This window comes from Hibiscus syriacus, unplaced genomic scaffold (genome assembly GCF_006381635.1).
Source record: "Hibiscus syriacus cultivar Baekdansim isolate YM2019G1 unplaced genomic scaffold, ASM638163v2 tig00110015_pilon, whole genome shotgun sequence".
Taxonomy (NCBI): Eukaryota; Viridiplantae; Streptophyta; class Magnoliopsida; order Malvales; family Malvaceae; genus Hibiscus; species Hibiscus syriacus.
In genome coordinates this window covers 713134-734391 of record NW_024062564.1, presented here as the reverse complement: position 1 = coordinate 734391, position 21258 = coordinate 713134, and the positions used below count along the sequence as shown (strand labels likewise).

The 21258-nt window shown below is 31.6% G+C and overlaps 1 pseudogene; it reads left to right on the top strand.

The window, feature by feature from the left end:
• The first annotated feature begins 4465 nt into the window (after nt 1–4465).
• LOC120212680 lies at nt 4466–7331 on the top strand (annotated as a pseudogene).
• The last annotated feature ends 13927 nt before the right edge of the window (nt 7332–21258 follow it).

Genomic DNA, 21258 nt, shown 5'->3' with positions numbered 1-21258 from the left:
GGAAATTTGGATTTTTTGGTCAAAATCAAAGTCAACGGATTTGACCGGTAATTTTGAGGCCTTCGGGTTCGAATTTCGAAAAACAGACAGCGGAATCGGATTTGGAACGTCGCAAAATGTCAGGATAGGTATACTCGGTCGAAGTCAAAGGTCGTTAAATGCCCGGTCAAAGCCGGTCAAAGTTTTGGTCAACAGTGGTCAACGCCGGTCAACGGTCGGGTCAACGGGTCGGGTAAACGGGTCGGGTCAGGTCGGGTTATGAATTGTCAAACCGGTCAACTATGCACCAAAATCGGTCAAACCGGTCATTTGGACAATCCCCACGCGTAGTGGCAACGTGTGGGGCCCCTTCCGGCTGCCTAAAAAGCACGAAAAAATTCTTAAAAATTATTTTGAGCGATTTCAAGATACTTACAAAGCTCGGTTCAAATTTTTGAACGGCGGAGAGCTCGATTTCAACGAATCGAAAACTTTGACCGCTTTACCCCCTCACGCGCCGCCGTCGACGGAGACCAAGGATGACACCGGCGTACTCGGAACGATGCAACGAACACGATGGTGCGGGAGGTGTCGTAAACGGATGACCCGATTGTCGTGAATCGATGAAAAACTAACTAAAATCGAGTTATTACCGACTATACTTCCGACTGAAATTAACGACGAACGACGACCATTCACGACAAAAGGTTTGAGGGGTTTTGTTCCTCGCTCGACAACGAACACGATGGTGGTTTTGGCTCGTCGATCGGAGGTCGGACGGCGAGTAGATCGGAGTTCAAAGAGAGGTTGATGAAGAGGAAAATCTAGAAAAATTTCTAGAAAACATACGGGGAGAGATTTATAATTCTCTCCAAAATAAAAATGGCTAAATCATGGGTTTATCCACTGAATTTTCTACACTTCTTAAAACAGTATGCCAACTTTGAAATCTTATAATTTAATCCCCGATTTCTTCCAAAAATACCAATTAAATTCACCAATTTATATTTTCTTAAATTTAGCCCCTAAATTAGGGTGTTACACTCCTATGAAATGATGCCTCATGTCATGCCACGCTGGGGTGAGCGTTTGATTGAGTCGAGTAAATAAATGTGAGTTATTCGAGTTGACGAGTCATATTTTACAACTCGAAGTTGACTTGAATTTTTTTAGAGTGGAGTCCAGTCGAGTCAAATTTTTGAGTTTCTGTTTAAATTTAATTATAAATATTTATAATATTATGATGTTATTTGATTCCAATTTAAATGATATTTTATAACTATATACAATACATGTGTATTTCTTCATATTTTTTATATGTGATATACATTTATGATACAGAGTCGATGAACTCAACTCAAACTAGAAAATTAACCCACTACTAAAATTTTTGAGTTATTCGAGTTGTATTTTACAACTCTGTTTGAACTTGAAATTTTTTCGAGTCGAGTAAAAAAATCGATTCTTCGAGTCGTTTCGAATTTTGCTAACCCTAATACCACATGTTACCATTTGATTGGAGGATTAACTTTATTTTAATTTAATATATTTATTTTCACCACAAAGAGTGACATGTGTGACCCTTTGGTTGAAAGAAAACAAAGGAAAACAAATTGAGAGACTGTTTTGTTTAAAAGTATTTTGTTCTTATTTTCATTTAAAAATATATATTTTATGTTAAAATTTATTTAAAAATATAACTAAATTGAGGAAATGTGTAAATGACAATGACCAAATGTGTGATTATACCAACTATCACATCACATATCATGTTAATTGATAACAACAGTTAACTCGTGATGATCATGTCTTAATTAAATAAAAACGAAAGTGGCCATATATTAATTAAATAATAAAGAAAATGATCATATCTTATATTTTTTGAAATCAGTATTTAAAAGTAGACAAAACATAAACGTAAGTGATTTTCTATGCAGTTAACCCTTTAACTTTATTAAAAATATGTTCAGAAAATTTTAATAGACTCGAGTTGAAAAAAATAATTAATTTGTTTTGAAATTGAAGATTTTTTTTATGAAAGTTTCAAAAAGTTGTAATACTTTATATTTTTAATTTTATTATAGTGGCTAATGAGGATTTCTATGGGTAAAAGAACTATATTGATTTTTTTTAATTTAAAGATGTAATCAAATGAAAAATAAAATATTTGAGTGTTTAATCGATAAAAATTACATTAATAGTTCCTATGAATTATAACTTCAGAATAATACCAAATTATCGATCTATCATTGTCCGGAACTCAAAGCAGTGGCGGAGGCGAGTGTTAATCAGGTGAGTCAGTGCTCACTTTAAAAATTTAATTTTATGTTAACTTAAAATTTTATTTATATTTATCTTATATAAGATATTTATAATATAAATAATCAAAATATATTTTTGTATCCGTCGGTAACTCAAAGCCGAGATAATAGTTGCGGGGACCAATTCATCATTTGACCATTTTCCGAGGCCTTGAAGCTCAGGCAACGTTTGCTATCCATTCATGGTAGCCATAGCCTTGAAGCTCAGGCAAAATCTCACATTCGTAATAAATATTAGGATAAAACTACACATTTAGTATTTAAATCATCAATTTTATTTTATTTTAGTACTTAAATTTTCATTCGTTTTAAAATCATGTCTAACGTTTACTTTATGTTTCGTTTTAATACATCGTTATTAAAAGTTTAGCGGAACTGCTACAACATTATATTTTTATGGATAAATTACATCATTTATTATTCAACTATCTTCTTACTCTTATTTTAGTCATTAAAATTTATTTTTTTAATTTAATTACTTTACTTTCAAATTACTCCTAATTTAATCATTCTAACTTTCAATTTCAATTTTATTTTTATTTTTATTATATATTAATAAAATAATAAAAAAATATTGTGTCAAAAAATTATTAATAAAATAAATTAGTGTGATTAAAGTATAAGCAATTTGAAAATTAAGTAATAGGAGTGAGAAGATAATTAAGTGATTAATGATATAATTTAGTCATAAAAATGACACGTGCAACAGCTTCGTTAGGTTTTGAACGATAGAGTAATAAAATGAAATAAAAAATAAACGTTAGATATGATGTTGAAACAAATGAAAATTTAAGTACTAAAACGAAATAAAACTAATAATTTAGGTACTATACGTAATTTATCCTAAGTTTTAATATATATATATAATTACAATATTAATAGTTGAGGGAAGATGAAAGCGTACCAAACGTAACCGTTTAAAACAGCGAGTGGCCATGGTTGCTGCCCAAATACAAATATAGTCTTCCCATTCAAGTAAAGGTAGTTGAAGTTTGGCACATTGAGTGAAAATATGGCCAACCCCTTTCTTATACTCTTCTGCAACCCTTCGATGATGATTTCTTTTTTAAAACATATTCACTTCCAATTATAAAACCCAACAAAAAGGTGAAATGTGGCCAAAGAAAAATGAAAAAAGTTGACACTTTCATACCTTGCAAAAGAAAATAAAAAAAAAGTTGAAGAATTTGTGTTTCCAAAGTTAATAAACATTACAGTAGTAAGTTGAAGGAAACAAAATAGAAACTCCCATGTGTTTGATAAAAAAGGCTAGGAGGAATAAGAAAGGTTAAGATAAACAACATTGTTGTAGAGGATACATACAAGATGAAGTCGAGAGAAAAAAAGAAGGGTTCTTTGCAGAATATGGAATTTTGGAGCTCTTCACTAAAGGTACAATTTTTGTTTATATGAAGTTTTGGGTTTTTTTTTCAATTATGTTGTTCATGATCAAGCCGATCCTTTTCTTTTGGATTTGTTTTAATTATGTTCTTGGGGGAAGGAATAGCTAACTATAATTTTCAAAAAGAGAGCTTTTCTTTAAGGTAGTAGTTTTTTAGTATTTCCTGTCTTTGGATCTCTTTTATATGAGTGTCAGCTGATGTTTTCTTGGGGAATTGTTGTGTTTTAACCTTTAAAAAACAGCAGAAAGGAATTTCTGAAAATAAAAAATCTCTAGCATTTTGAGTATTTGTGGTGTTCTTTCTTTTGGTTCTTCTAGGAAGTTCAGAAAATAAATTATAAGTGTATGCTGATTGTCTAGGATTTCCATACTATTATTTTAATTTTATGAAAAGTGACAAAATCATCTTTCGAGGGTGTTTAACAAATCATTTTTTTTTTGGATTTTTATGTTTGTTTATATATGTCTGCTAGGGTTTGTATGTTTGGACTGAAATGCTGGTTTTGAACTTATCTGGGAAACTTTTAATTAAGAAACAAATTTATATGTTAAACCACCATTTAGTTACATGCAGTGAGAATCTGGAGACTGTTTTCTGTTTAACGCGAGATTCCCCTGTTTCATCTTTGTGTCATCTGTTCATTCAAAGTCGCATTAGTTTTGCTGTTTGTTTGATCCTTTGCTTCAGGCCTATGACCTCCTTGTTAATCATCAAGCTAATTTACTTATTATTGTGTTCACAGAAGTTCCCAAGTCTTAATATTTGTTCTTTATTAAGAACTATTGGATCATGAAAAGCCTGAAAATTTCCAAGTCATAATGCATATCAGGTAGTTTAATCGGATATCATGGTCGAAAACTCAAGTCTTGGAATCTGCAAGAAACCTTCTTAGCTCGACATATGTTTTGATTAATGCATTGTTTTTCATGGTAATTGCTATCTGTAAAACATAGTGATTACATCAAATCTTATGCATTGTTTTATGACCGCAGATTAGACCGACAATTTAGCCCTTACACGATTGGATCTGCTAGTTGTTTTTGGTTTTTTCTGTTTCTTCGCATGGTCAGACCAACAAAGTAATGCTGGCAGTATGGGAAAGAAAGGAAGTTGGTTTTCTGTAATTAAAAGGGTTTTCATACCACGCTCCAAGGAAATTCCAAGTAATGTAAGTTCATATTTTTAACACTGGTGCATAGGGACTTCACTAACGCAAGTTTATGGTTTTGATCATCCCAAGCAGCATTTTGGGTTTTGTTCTCTTCACCTCTCTTAAGCACGGTTTAGATTGCGTATTTGGCCTGTAAAGCATGGATTTTTATACGTAAATGTAACTGAGATGATGGCTTCTGTTTGTTTCTATGGTTAAATCCTTCCAGGAACAGGATACAAGAAGTGGTAAAGAAAAGAAGAAGAAAGGCCTAGGAAAATTAAGGCGTGGAGAAACCAATTCCTTTATTCCCCTCTTCAGAGAGCCCAGCAGTATTGAAAAAATTCTTGGGGAGGCTGAAAGAGAGCATAGGATAGTATTCAGGCCTCCGACGCCTCCAGAGCAGCCTCCTGCACCGCCTTTTGTGGCTCATAAAGCTTCTTCTTCTCCACGTGGTCCTTCTCAGAGGATTGCCTCTCCAAGGATTGCTTCCCCGAGGGCTGCTTCCCCTCCATGTGCTCCTTCTCCACCGTCACTTCCATGCGTTGCCTCTCCCAAAGCGTCTCCACCTAAGGTCATCCGTCCTCTACCAGAACCAACTTTAAGGAACCACCATGCTTCAGCTACAAAAATTCAAGCAGCCATAGAGGTTACATGGTAAAAAAATTCACTTTTCTTGTTAAGTGCAAAAATTTCATGGAGGCAACTGTTTCATGAAAAAATATTTGGCTATTGAACTGATTAACAATTCATCAGAATTAATATGTTAAGGATTTCATATCTTAGCTAATATTCGTATGCTGTACCGTAAATGAAAGCAATTCCCCTTAAAAGCCTTTTAGGCAGAAAGGTTATTATGAACAATTTTCAAACGGCCTTTGTAATGGCTGAAGTTTCCTTGAGCAAACCATTAATCACATTGCCTCGCGTTGTTGGTGATTTCATGTTGTATGATTGCACACGGTAGAGCACTTTGCATTGTTATGTTTTGCATCAACATCTGATTACCAGAACTTATAATGCAGGCAAGGAGAAGTTTTCGAGCTTGGAAAGGCCTTGTGAGGCTTCAAGGAGTTGTGAGAGGTCAGACTGTGAAACGCCAAACTACAACTGCAATGAAGCATATGCAGCTTTTGGTGCGAGTTCAGTCTCAGATTCAGTCTCGCCGGATCGAGATGTTAGAAAACCAAGCACGACAACAGGCTCGGTTTAAGAACGATAAAGAAGTGGAGAGTGCCTTGGGTAAATTGACCTTTGGCCAGGCTGTAAGTTTTCTTTGCCTTTATTTTTTACTGCAGATGGTCTTCTTAGGGAACTTGGTGAAACTTGGAGATTATATATCCATGCTTGTTTCATCATATTTACTCTTTATATTCTTTTTGAAAATTAGTAACTTAGTCGAACATTGGATCAGTCTGAGGCAGCCAATGAAGACTGGGATGATAGTCTGCTAACGAAAGAAGAGATTGAGGCAAGAATGCAGAGAAAGGTAGAGGCAGTCATCAAGAGAGAAAGAGCCATGGCCTATGCACATTCCCACCAGGTATTTTTAGTACACCAATTCCATTTGGTTTTACTTGTAATAAGCCTAACTACCATTGATTTAAAACGTTTCTGCATACAGTTATGGAAAACCACTATGAAATCAGTTTACGCAGGCGTATCAGACATTTGCACTCGTGGACCATGGTGGTGGAACTGGTTAGAGCGTCAGCTATCTTCTAGCAATGCTCCTGAAGGTCAAGGCATGGAGGATTTCAAACTTACACCAACAAGGCCAAATTCGGAATTGAAGCCTAGTCCAAAACTGCCATCGAGCAGCAAGCAACATCAGTTTATGTTCGACAATATGGACACACCGACACCAAAATCTACGAGGTCGACCATGCTTCCGACTACACGACCTATGCAAACTCCACCTAGTAGAATCCTACAAGGAAGCAGTTCAGCATTGTCGAAATATTCGAGACCGAAAGCTAGTGGAGTGGATTCACAATTTGATTTGCCCTTGAAGGATGATGACAGCCTTACTAGCTGCCCTCCATTTTCGGTTCCAAATTACATGACACCAACAGTTTCAGCCAAAGCCAAATCTAGAGGCAACAACAACACGAAGGATGTGTTCATGGGGACGCCGGGAAGTGAGACGTCGAAGAGGGGGCTTTCGTTATCTTTGACACAAGGGTTAGGATCATTCAAGTGGAGCCAAAGGTCTTTGTTTTCGGGCAAGGATTCAAACTCTCAAAGGGTTTTAGATAAGAACCAATCACTTCATTCTATAGGCAACTTGAGTGTGGATTCAACCGTTTCAATGCCTGCAACTGTTGGAAGAAAGCCATTTAACCGATTTGTTTGATCTTTTTATTTTTCTTATTTTTTTTAACCTTCGATTACTTCATTTTGGTGTTTATCTTATGTGAGTGTATGGTGCCACCTCGAGTTGCAAAATTTACTGATTGTGAGATAAAAAAACAATAAGAATAACAGACTAGGGGCTTACTCTTATAATTTACTTTTTTTCTAATATTTGCATAAGTGTCCAATTGTTTGCCAATAATTTTTTTTAATATTCGTTGTTATTAAAGACATAATTTTTTAATACTTATTATCAGGAGCTCGACTTTTTCAATATTTATTACTAGAGGCATACTTGTAAAATTCAATTTATGTTCTAATATTTAATTATTATTATGAGTCTAATTTTTAATACTTTTTATTAGAGTTGTTTTTCAATATTTGTTATCATGAACATACTCTTAAAATTTAATTTTTTAATATTTTTTATTAGGGACGTAATATTTTTAATACTTGTTATTATAGATTTGACCTTAAAATTTATTTATTTTTCCATGGTTGTTATTAGGAACGATTACTTAAATAACGATCTATAACAAAAAAAAATGAACTTTATGTAATGGTAACGATATTGTCCGAAAGTGTGAAATCCACAATTGTTATGTCCACAATAAGATATGCTTTTAAAAATTTACAATCACGGTACTTGCAGTGACTGCAATACCATTTGTTATATTCGTAATAACGATAAAGGCAACGTGGTCGAACACACAAATAAAAACTGTAATTAATTTTTTGGTTCATCTGAAGACCATCAAAATCTCAAAAACGGACATGCTTCTTTGCTAACCAGCATATGTCGGTGTGGTATTAAAAATAAAAGACATTTGAAGGAGAATCCCTAGTAGTGGTCCAGTGGACAGGGATTCACCTCCAGGCTCCCCATGTCCTGTATTTAATATCCCATGTAATATGAAAAATCAGTTGTAAGATGTTTCCAATTGAAGTCGATGCATGTGAGGGAGACCATAGTTGTTAATAAAAGTACTGTTAATGAAAACGTTAGCATTGATTAAAATAATCAATAAAATATAAATGAATTAATAAGTAAAAAGCTTAAACTGAAAAAATTCCTTAAATTATACTTTTCTTCCTCTTCAAATCTCTAACTATTTTTGTCAAATTAGGTATTTAAATTATTATATATAACCATTTTAAGTATCTAAACTATTTTTTGATAAAAAAAAACTCCTTAAACTATTTTTGGCTTCAAGCCCCTAAACTAATTTTTTGTCAAAATGAGTAAATAATTTTGTGTGACGTGTCAACATCTTATTGGTCAAACAACATTTTTCTAAGTGAAAAAATGATAGGACTTAAAAATGATTAAATATAATAGTTTAAGTACTTAGTTTAACAAAAATATAGTTTAGGGGCTTAAAACAAAAAGATGTCATAATTTAAGGACTTATTTTTACTTTAAGCCAAAGTAAAATAACAATGATAAAATTATTGTGTCGTGTAGTCGTTGTCTTTGAAGTAATTTCGTCTAGATTGATATAATTCTGAAAGTGGATATTACTCATAAGTTTAATGCAATCTTTCAGATTTCGTACACTTAAAATAAGGGAGTGAAACTCGCATAAAATTACTCTTTTTGAAGATAAATCGAAAGAAACAAATTACAAAGAAACAAATAATCGATGTGCAAAATACTGAATTATAACTTGATATTTATTAAAAAAATTTAGAGGTAAACCAATAATAAAATGTAGGCGGTTATCATCAAATCTCGACCACTGTCTAATATCTTCTTAATATAAAAAAATTATTTAAAAATATTTTATTTACTTTTATCATCCAATAATCCTACACAAATGCAAATAAATAAATGAATTTTAAAAGTGAGAAAAGAGCAACAACCAAATTAATTGTTTAAACATATTAGTATTTGTTAGATTTGAACTGGTACATGATAAAATAAATATTTTTTATTAACAAATGAACGAATCTTGAGCTTGTTAAAACAATAATAAACTTATGACACACAACTAATCTCATATCCAATTGAATTTTATGAAAGATCAATCAATTTAGTTAATATATTATGGGAAACTGTTAAGTGTACTTATAGAAAGACAACCCAATATCTTTAATAAAATGTGGCTAATTATTCATCCTTACGTTGATGATTTTATTAAGTCTATCTAAATATAAACCACCTAAATCATATCTACGAGATCATTAAAAACATTTAGTAAGTTTAACCTCATATTTTCTAAAATTTAGTAAATTATCAAGTCATTCTCATAAGGACCACCCAAAATTTGAAATTTGAACTCATTAATGGCATTTAATAATTCATTTTATCACTTCACTGAATTAACTAAGAATTCTTAACAAGGACCACTCAAATTTTGGACTATGAACTCAATTTAAGAGCATAAACCAAATTCCTTCACGTTAGTGGGTTTATCAAGTCTTTCTTGTTAGGACTACCCAAAGTCCGAGTTATGAATTCATTAAGAGCAAAGCTTAACCTTACACATATATATAATATATTGTTCGCCATAAGGATATGTAAAGATATATACTATGAGTCTTTCAATTCTTTGGTTTGACTACATTAAACTTAGAAGATTTGATAACCGTCGTTTTGTTATCAAAATAATTTCGGCTTCTTAATTAAATAGAAAGGAAACTGTAATATAGAGAAGCAGGGTCGATCCACAGGGACTATGGTTTTTGTGATTTAGTAAAAATGTTTCTTGATTTTAGGAAAAGACAGAATTCCAGTAAAATAATGAAATAATAAATAATAAATTAAAAATTAAAAATAGTAATAAAGATAAAATGGTGTTTTTTAATTATTTAAAGAATTATAATGAGATAAAAATTAAATAAACAAATAAGTAAAATAAATAAATTGGGATAAAGAAAACTGATTGTGAAAGCAGCCTCAGACTTCAGCTTTGCCTCAAATTCCTCGGATCATCGAAACATATTTTTACTTCAAGATTCATGTCGGCTTACAAGGACAATTCTTCGCTGCCAACTCAGATTGTGTCGTTTCAACAACAACTGATTTCGATCTCAGTTTCCTCCTAGCAAACAATTTTGCCAAGTGTGTTATCGGGAAGTTGAATATACTTCAATAAGCAAATCCTTCTTCAAAAGTTAACCATAACAATATCCGGACCAATGTCGAAATCGTTTTGATTTGAAAAGTAAGCTCAGAAAACAAAGAGAAAAATCCGAAGCGATTTAAGTACCTTACAATTCTCACGTTTGGAATTGAGCATTCGCTTCAGTCTTCGGCTTGAGAGAAAATTAGCTAAGCATGACCAAAGTCATACTTAACATAATTGAAAAGTATGAAAAATAGAGAGAAAGTTAACCATAACAATATCGGACCAATGTCGAAATCGTTTTGATTTGAAAAGTAAGCTCAGAAAACAAAGAGAAAAATCCGAAGCGATTTAAGTACCTTACAATTCTCACGTTTGGAATTGAGCATTCGCTTCAGTCTTCGGCTTGAGAGAAAATTAGCTAAGCATGACCAAAGTCATACTTAACATAATTGAAAAGTATGAAAAATAGAGAGAAAGCTAGAGAAAAAAAGAAGATTTTATTCTCAGATGAGAGATATATGTTTCTAGGCTTACCCCGAGGGGGTATTTACAGCCTTCAAATTCCTAAAAACAAGCTAAAACATCTTAAATCCTAATTAAAACACTTAAAACTATTTAAACTAAAATACCTAAAAAATAATAATATTTAAAATAATATTATAAATCCTAATTAAAATACTAAAACCTATTTAAACTAAAATACCTAAAACAAAGATAAAATATAAAAATAATATTCTAAAACCTATTTAAACTAAAATACCTAAAATAAAGATAAAATATAATGTTTAAAATATTATCCAAAAACTTGAGTTTAATTCAAATCCGAATTCCAGCCAGCTTTGATTTCGAAAATAAGAAAAACTATAGAATTCTGTCCTTTTAGTGCAATTTCCAAAATCTAACGTCCTGCACAGAAAATGAATGAAAACGAGCAATTAAGCCACACAAATCAAATATTAAGGAGTAATTTAAAAGAAAAATATTAACTAAATTAAGCACTTATCAAGATTAAATTGAATGTCCATCATGAATTTCTCAACCAAATAGATATGAAACTCATTGTAACACCCCCAACCCGTATCCGACCCGGATACGAGTTCTAGGTGTCACATTGACTTTTCAAAACATTTACTTTTACAAAAGAATACAATTTCTAACTTTTATTAAAACAAAATGCATAATTATACTATTTAGATAAAAAAGTTTACAAACTTATCAGAGATGATACAATTCAAAGCTTTTATTTACATGCCAACTACTTTCCTTATAACAAAATATTCATATTATCCATATACTTTTCTGATCTAATCTTTAGAAAGGAGAAGCTGACCTGCCTTGCCTATCATTGCTTTGCTCCTCTTTTGCTTATCGGAACCTACATGTGAAACAATCACACGCTAAGTCGATGACTTAGTGAGGCATTAAACTTATAAAGGTAATTCTAAATACTTAACCATGCATGAACATGTCATACAATTCTGCCACCTAAAACAATATAACATTATATATAATCAAATGTACATATGTACATATCTTGTCAATATCATCAATAACCTCATTTCGTTATCAATATTATATTTATTCATATCTTTTAGTTATCTATTCTTATACTTAGCATTCTTAACTATCATACAATTCATTTAACCAAACAACACATTTCATCTCACAAAACATATATATATATATCACATATATGGTATTTATTATTATCCCTTTATTAACCCATGTACACATGTGAGAACAAAATATATGTGAGTACATAGAGGTTGTGCACATATACTGTCATCACAGCTCGTATAAGGGTCCACTGAGTGGCATGTGAAATATGTCCCGAAGGACCTATGCATATGTCTTGAAGGACCTGTGTATATGTCCCGAAAGATCTATGTAACCCTCAACTCTTGGCATGCCAACTATACCTCTAGCTCTCATTTCACATAACATGGACATTATAATTATGTTAATCACATATTCATCTATTCACATCACATAGTTCATATCATACTTTCATGTAACCACATATCTCTTTTCACATGCCTTATATTTTGTACTCATGTAATCATATCATTTATTTTCACATATTCATATAGGCATATGGTCCACTTACATGTAGAACATTTTCATATGATTCACAATCGCATTTCACATAGTCATATAATATCTCATATGTTCACTTAAATCGTCACACATACCTTTTCTCATTTATCTTATATCATGTCTTATGTAACCACATATGCCTTATCACATAGATTCATCACATTAACATGTATTTACACAAATCATATAACATATACACTCATATTCAAGTACTCAGTCACACACAACCATCATATCAACACATGCCTATATTCATGAATTCATGCGTTATAATATAGGAAATAGACTTATCGCAAGTATTATTTCCCTTAAACATCATATACCAACTAGTATGCACTCACCTGACCTCACTAGTCAATACCAATATCTTATCTCTTTCTTAATGACTACTACTTGGTCGATTTGTCCTGACTTTGCTCTCGATCGTTATCTACACAAATATACCATCTAATAAATATTGAAATTCGAATTACTTGCAAAGGTTCTTACTATTGCAATCTAATCAAAGAACTAATCTCTAATTTCCAGTTCAAATAGTATCGGTACTACAAGCATAGTACCGATACCCCTATGCTTACAGTATCGATACACTTTACGGTATCGATACCTCAATTTGATTATGCCCTCCTTATTTCAAAATGGTACCGATACTTGCTTAATGGTATCAATACCCCCAGTATCGATATTAATCCTTTGGTATCGATACTCTATAAACAATTACATGAATTTATGCCTTATGGTATCGATACTCATTCAACCAATATCAATACCCATGCACCAATTTCACTCATTTTCTTTTTTAAGTATCAATATTTGTTGAACAATATCGATACTCCCTGCCCAGAATTCATTTATCTTACCTGAAAATCTTACCAAACTTACTTGATTCTTCTACCATAACCTCATTTTAGTCCTTTAAGCTTAACTACACTTTTTCTAACCAACTTAGATCACTTTAACTCATCCTAATATCCAATATTCCATCTACATACTTGAATTCAACAATCAAGCCAATAAATCAACATGTTCCAAATTCATTTCTAACACTTTAAATTTCCTATTTCATTTCTGACAAGTCAAATTTAACTTCCAAATCCATATACTCTTTCTTTTTCAATAATTCACTTAAAAACTCCTTTTACTTAATCTCTCATAACTTGTTCATTTTTGAGTTTTTACTTATCTTTAGACTTCCTTAAGCTTTCTTACTATCCCAAGAATCAAAACCCATCATAAAATTAAGGAATAATCATCTTGTAGGAAACTCACATTTTTAAATGAGCCCACGTGAAGAAGAATAAGCTAGCGGAAGCTCTCCAGATTTTTCTTTTCCTTTTCCCCCCATCTCCACGTGGTTATGTCCATATAAAGGGAAAAATAAAAAATCTTTCTTATGAAATGACCATTATACCCTTAATCCATTAACTATTTACTGAATAATATTTTACAAAATATTCTCAATTTAGTCCCTAAACTTTTTAATATTTCAAAATCAGACCTCAAAGTTTCAAAACTTCCATTTTAGTCACTAGCCCTGATTTTGGGATATTACACTCATCCCCTCGATAAATAATAAATTTTTATTTAACTTTTAAATTAATGAATTAATAAAATTCTCTTCAATCATCTCGTACTTCAACATTACTAATGAAAGCGAAAATTTTACTATTAATCTAATGTTTAGGGACTGTTTTTTTCTTTCTTTTATAAAACTACAGATCAAAATAGGGAGTTCTGTTGTGAGATGCCTAAAATAAGGTTAAAAAATCAGCAAAAAAAGATTAGTGGTTAAAAGTGCTATCGATAATGTTATAATCTGAAATAGAAAAGGTTTTAAGTCGGAGTAACATAACAGGTTGCAATATAATGTTATACAAAGTAAGAAAATAAGTTATCAAAAGTAAATGTTATGAATACTATGAACATTTTAGGTTGCGCCAAAAATCTTATTAAAGTTTAAGCTGATGGAGCCTTAGATTATCTCAATATAAGAAAATAAGTTTAAAACTGAAAAATTGTATGAACATATATAAGATATACGGTTGCGCCCAATAATGTCATGGTTCAATAATGAAAGAGGTTATAATATGGAATGTTAATACTTTTAATAATAAAATATGTTGCGTCGAAAATGTTATTAGAGTTTAAGCTGATGGAGACTTGAATTATCCTAATATAAGAAAATAAGTTTAAAACTGAAAATTTTATGAACATGTATAAAAAATACGATTGCGCCCAATAATGTCATGGTCCAATAATAAAAAAGGTTATAATTTGGAATGTTAATACTTTTAATAATAAAATAGGTTGTGACAAAAATGTTATCAGAGTTTATGCTGATGGAGCCTTGGATTATCCTAGTGACACGCGTCGTTATGATGTAAAAATAAATAGCCTTAATCCCAATCAAACGAATAAGAATAAGTAGAATAGCGAGAGTAAGGGTCGATCCATAGGGACTAGGAGTTTAATGATTTCCTTGTTTTTGATATGGCTTCAGGCGTGATTTGTAAAAGAAATTAGAGGGGGATTTTGGAAAGTTGAAGTGAAATAAAAATGATTGAAATAAAAGTAAATTAAGAAAATAAAATTCAATTGGTAAAAATCAGCATTGGGCTAAAATTTTTGCCTCGATTTTAATTAATCATTAAATAAGATTTTACCTTTGGGCTTACGCCGGTTACAGTCTGTATGGTCTAACCCCTATAACTTGTTTTTCTCTCAAATGAATCAAGAATCTAAAATCAATTTTCATATCTCAACCCTTTGTGAGTTAATAGCGACAAACACTTATTAATTCAATGCTTTTAAATTCTAGAAAAACCCGACTCGAATTCTATCGACTCAATTGAGAATCTAATTATGTTCACAGGAAGTTGAATGTGCCACAGGTCGATAATTCCTCCCAACTATTAATCAAAACCAAAATTCAATTCCAACGTGCACTTTTTGAAATGAAATCGCTTTGATTGTCAAAGGATGGTCGATTACCGATCCTTGATTTTTGAAAACTAAAATGTAACCCTTGAGGGTATGAAGTGGTTTCGATTCTCACGACTTAGAATCGAGTCATTGTTCTAGCCCTTGGATATAGAAAACATAGCTAAGTATGGTAGAAACCATACTTAGCATTTTGAAAGAAAAATAAAGTAACTTGAAAAATAAAAAGAAAGAAAACTTTTATAAATCTAAAGAAAGAAAGAAAGAAACAAGAGAGTTTGAAAATGATCGAATGCTGAAGTGATGAGTTCAATATGCTTTGGGGCTTACCCCAATGGGGTATTTATAGTCCTAAAAACCCTAGAAAATAATATTCAAAACAAAATATAATTCCTAAAGATAAATCCTAATTTAAAATACAAAATTCGAATAAGTCTCCTTCTCCACGCCACTGATGATTGGATATTCTAGAAGCTGCTGATTGAGCCTTCTAAAAGCTGTTAATTGGGTGCCACATCACCTGCCATATCATCGCCACGTCAGATGCCACAACAACCACTGACTAGATGCCATGTCGAGGTCATGTCCCAATATCGAGTGTGTCATGTCCCAAGTTGTGCCCACTAATCCAGCCATGAATCCAGAAAAATAAAAAATTGCACGATTTCGTTATTCTTAGCATAATTTCTAGAATTCAATGTCCTACATAAAAAATGAATGAAAAAGTCGAAGTTAGCAACTAAAATTATCTAATCAAGGAGTAATTAATCATTAAATAATGTATAATCTAAACACTAATCACCAGTATAAGAAAATAAGTTTAAAAATGAAATTGTTTTGAACATATATAAGAAATACGGTTGCACCCAATAATTTCATGGTTGAAAAATAAAACAGGTTGTAATCTAGAATGTTAATATTTTTAATAATAAAATAGGGTTGCGCCGAAAATGTTATTAAACTTTTAGCTGATGGAGCCTTGAATTATCCGTGTATAAGAAAATAAGTTTCAAACTGAAAATGTTATGAACATATATAATAAATATGGTTGTACCCAATAAGGTCATTTTTCAATAATAAAGAGATTGTAATATGGAATGTTAATATTTTGTTGAATAAAATAGGTTGCGCTGAAAATGTTATAAGAGTTTAAGCCGATAGAGCCTTGGATTACCAAGTATAAGAAAATAAGTATAAAAATGAAAAAAATGTTATGAACATATATAAGAAATACAGTTACGCCTGTTAATGTCATGTGTCACTAAGAAATATGTTGCGATCTTTATTGTTAATATATTTATGAATAAAATAAGTTGCTCCCAAGAATGTCATGGTCCAATAAGAAAGCATGTTGCAATCTGAAATCTTAATAACTTTAATAATAAAATAGGTTGCGCTAAAATTTTATCAGAGTTTAAGCTGATGGAGCCTTGGATTTTCCTACGATAAAAAATAAGTTAAAAACTAAAAAATCTTATGAACATATATAATAAGTATGATTGTACAAAACAAATATCGAATTAGTCAGTATCGATACATAATATAATAGTATCAATAATTTTAAATATTAAAAAGTTGAAGTTAAGATCGAATGTTAAAATATCAATACTTATGCGTTCTTTACTGATACTTTTAAAAATTGAAAATGAAAACGATGATAAAAATATCGAAATTTAAAATTAAAACATATGAAAAGTCGTAAATCGTTTGAAAAGCCTCACCAATGAAAAATTGAAAACATTGATAAAAAAATCAGTAATTTTGGAGAAATGGTGGGTGAATCGTCACCTGGGCAGGACCACTGGAAACAAGAACATTAAATCATTTCAAACTCAATTAATGGTAATTAAAAAATGTGAGGTCCCATTGAAATGTTTGCAATAAAAGGTTGCGAGGACAATTATAAATTTTGGTTTAGAGTTAAGGTTTGTAGCAATTATCTCTTTCAAAACAACAGAAAAAAATTATGTGTAATATTGTTGAATCAATCCCAAAGGAATTGTTATAGAAAATTCTTATACATATGGCGTGTAATTCAATCGTCGATTTCAACAATATTCGGTTGAGTCGCAAGACTTTTATTGAAGCTTCAAATCACAACTACATGTATCATAACGTTTCAATGAAGAATATCGACATCATTCTATGGACTCAAACCAAGATAAGTTTTCAAAAAAAATGCAAAGCTAGTAATAATCCTGAAGCATTATACAGAACATGTTTGTATGCTTATTTTAGTAGAAAGAACCAGGAGTACGATATGCATGTGTTAACTTCCTAAAAAGGCTACTTTTAAGGCCTTTTTCACTTAAGTTATTATTTGTTTAAGAGCTCATTTTAGTCATTTTAGGACCATATAGTTGCATATAGTTGCATTTGTGGTGGTATTGCTATTTTATCTCTTAAAGGTGTTGAATGAGAGAAAGGTACAGTTGTTTGTGGTATGCAGAGAATAGCAAGCAAAAGGGTCTCTTTGGGAAGTAATGTTGTGGCATCACACGTTGCTGAATCAGATTGAAATGCCTTGGCATTTCTGGTACAAAAAATGACAAAAAGGTATAGTTGTACGAGGAGCTGGTTTTGTACGTGAAATGATTGCTGAAACTGCCTGCCAGATGACCACTTTCACCTGGAGGATAAGGTTCACTTATATGGTGTGATTCTAGGGGTATTTTTCACCCAACATCACCCAAAAACCTCGTCAATACCCCTAGATATTTTTATTATAAATGACACCTCACAAGGGAGAGAAAAGAGGGGGCATACGTAGAGCAGAAAAATCCCATTTTTATTTTCCTTTTTCCTTCTTCTTCTTTGGGTATTCCTCCATTGATAAAGCATCAAGGAGTGGCGAGCTAGGCGTCCGAGAGGAGCTAGCGAGCTAAGGCGGTTCGTGGTGGCCGAGGAGATCTCCGATGGCACGCGTCGAAGGCTTCTTCTTACTTTCCTTTGTGTTATTTTCTATTTATTTTTTTGGGTTGTTGGAACGAATATTTTATGGCTTGTTCTATGAATATTTCGAACCCCACCATGAATTAACTTATTTGGTAGTGGTTGTTTTAATGGTTGTTTAAACTTTATTTTAATGGTAGATTTATGTGTATCTTGGTCATTTGCTTGCTTTGCTTATGAATACTTCATCATCTAGGCTTATAAGAGGCATGAGTGTCCATTTCTTAGATGAAGGTTAGATGTTCGAGAGAAACCTAAGCTAAAAATACTTGTAGTATTTAAGAGAAACACAAGACAAGATCCTCATAAGCAATGAGCTATAGTATTTTCAAGGGGCTTTGAACCGACCTAGGAATACTATATCCTAATCCCTTAGTACTCAAGAGAGACTAGGATAGGATATCAATGACTAAAAAGGGTGTTTTTATCAATAGTGTGGGCTGCCAACATCGTTGAGTGAAAGCAGATGTTTTGGCATCATATTCTGTTAGGTACCTTTGACTAGAGATAACGGGAACACTTATGGAAAATCCTGTCGAGTAAGTAAAGATTAGATAGCATAAATCTGCCTGAGATACAAGTTTAGCATCCTTAAATCAATCCCTACCATTCATTCTAGTGGAAGCTTGTCGTGTGAGCATTATCTACTTATAATTTATTTGCTGTTTATTTACTATTTTTACCATTTTTCATTGCCTTGACATTTCATCATTTTCAACATTAAAAATCTACTTTTACCACCGTATTTCCATTTGCTACACCATCAAACCATCAATCCATATCCACCAGCATACACATTTTCATTTGTCGTGACATTTATATATCAAGACTAACTATACTTAGATAGAATATTACATTGCTTTGGTTAGACTTTTGTAATTTCACCCAATCCCTGTGGAGACGATACTCACTCATCACTTTATTACTTGAGAGATTGTGTATACTTGCACATTATTTGCGTATAATTTTATAGTACTCAAAGTACACGAACAACATTGTTTGAAGAAACCAGCCGATAAAAGTAATAATAAAGACATATATGTCTATAACATGTTTCAAATATGTTCTGGAGTTGAAGAATTAAGAGAATAAGGACTTCAAATCATGAAAGATTTGAATACCACAAATTATAAGAAAATACATTTCGAAAGTATTTATTTAGAGACTCGAAAGTTTGTAGGCCTAATGTTGTGGTACCGCAACAAGATCGAGGTTTTCACTCCAAAACTAATTGATTACTTTGTGATAAGAAGAACTATCATCATAACTTAGTCGACTAAGTTTGGCAACAAAGGGCCAACCTCTGTAGTTGTTATGTTATTGTTTTTGGGACCATGAAGCAACTTTATTTTGTAATTTGGTACAATCTGAGTTTGATTTTTAATTTAAATAAATATTGGAGTTTTACTCTTCTGATTTTTTAAATCGCCTTCCTTTAATCACTTATAGAACATGCATAATAAATAACATTTTTTAACAAGTTAATCACCATTTTCTCCGCTTCCTTCACTCTAATATTTTTCCTCGACAAAGTAAGAATATCATACACCCTTACTTGCTTCAAATTCAAATCCAACACCACCAAAAACCAATGGCTAGCACTTTCATTGATAAAATGATCTTCGCAATTACATGTCATAGGTTATTAATCATAATACAATATTTTTTATAAGTCATGAAATTGAACAAATAAAAATGTGTTTTCTCTTATAGTATCACAATCGGTAACTTTTGTATAGTCTCTGAACATAGCATTATAAACCTTCGCAATATGCTTATAATGTACTTTCTTACCTAAAAGCATGGTTACTTACTAAAAGTGCATAGATGGGCCCATTGGTTGCTTCATCCTTCCTTCTGTCTCATTGGTCTTTCGATCCTCTAAGTCATCTTCTTCTCGAAAAACAACCAACATGTTGTAACCTCAAATGTCATTCATTTTTTCCTCAAACAATTTTTCTTCCGTTGATACCATATTCTTCTTCTCATTCCTTTTCATTCTTTACAATGTAGATTTCAGCAATATTTTTTGTAATAAATAATTATGTAAAATGTATCTGCATTCCGTTTCATAACTATCATAACTGATCATTATAGTAACCGATCATCTACAACCTTATTTTCTTCCATTCAACCTATAATGCTACATTCTACTTGTTTTACTAATCCCACTACTTTTCTATTTCTTCAATCTATACCATTAATTGATCCATTAGATTACATCTTTCCCCTATAAATTATACGCTAATCCCTAAATTATAATTGGTTAATTTAAAAAAAATCAAACTAGGGTTTCACGAACATATATGTATGTGCTTCAAATTGGGATTTCAGTTTTGTTATTCTCTTATTATAGACTTTACCTTCCCGAAACCAAATATGTTTTCTATAAATACTCGATACTTTTTCCTTTGTACCGAAATATGTGGAAAAGTTCGATACTTTTCAAGCCTTCTCGATTTCCTTCCTTTTTAACATTTGAAAATATCAATACTTAGGGTAAAAGTTTCGATATAATCAATTTTCAACATAAAATGTCCTATTTAGAAATTGAAAATGTTTTTCGTTAATATAATAATATTTGTTGAAATTAAAAATGTTTCCCTTCTATCGGTTACAGAATAAGTTAAAACCCATCAATGTTATTAATATAATTAACATTTACGGTTGTGCCAGAAAATGTTACTAGATTTTAAGCTGATGTGACCGTATTCATTCACACGACAACATGATAAGTTCGTTGCTAGTTGAAGATTAGGTTGAGATCTGAAATGTTATAGATTTAGAAAATATCGATATTCTTGAAAACTATTATCGATGCTTATTAACAAAATAAGTTACTCGGTTATGCCATTTAAATTATTTTAACTTCCTTGCAACCTAATATATTATACTTAATTCAATATTTTCGGTAGCTCTAAACTTATTTTATTAAGTTCCTTTTAAACTTTTTGATTACGTCGTTTTTTAACTGTAAATTTTTCTGACGT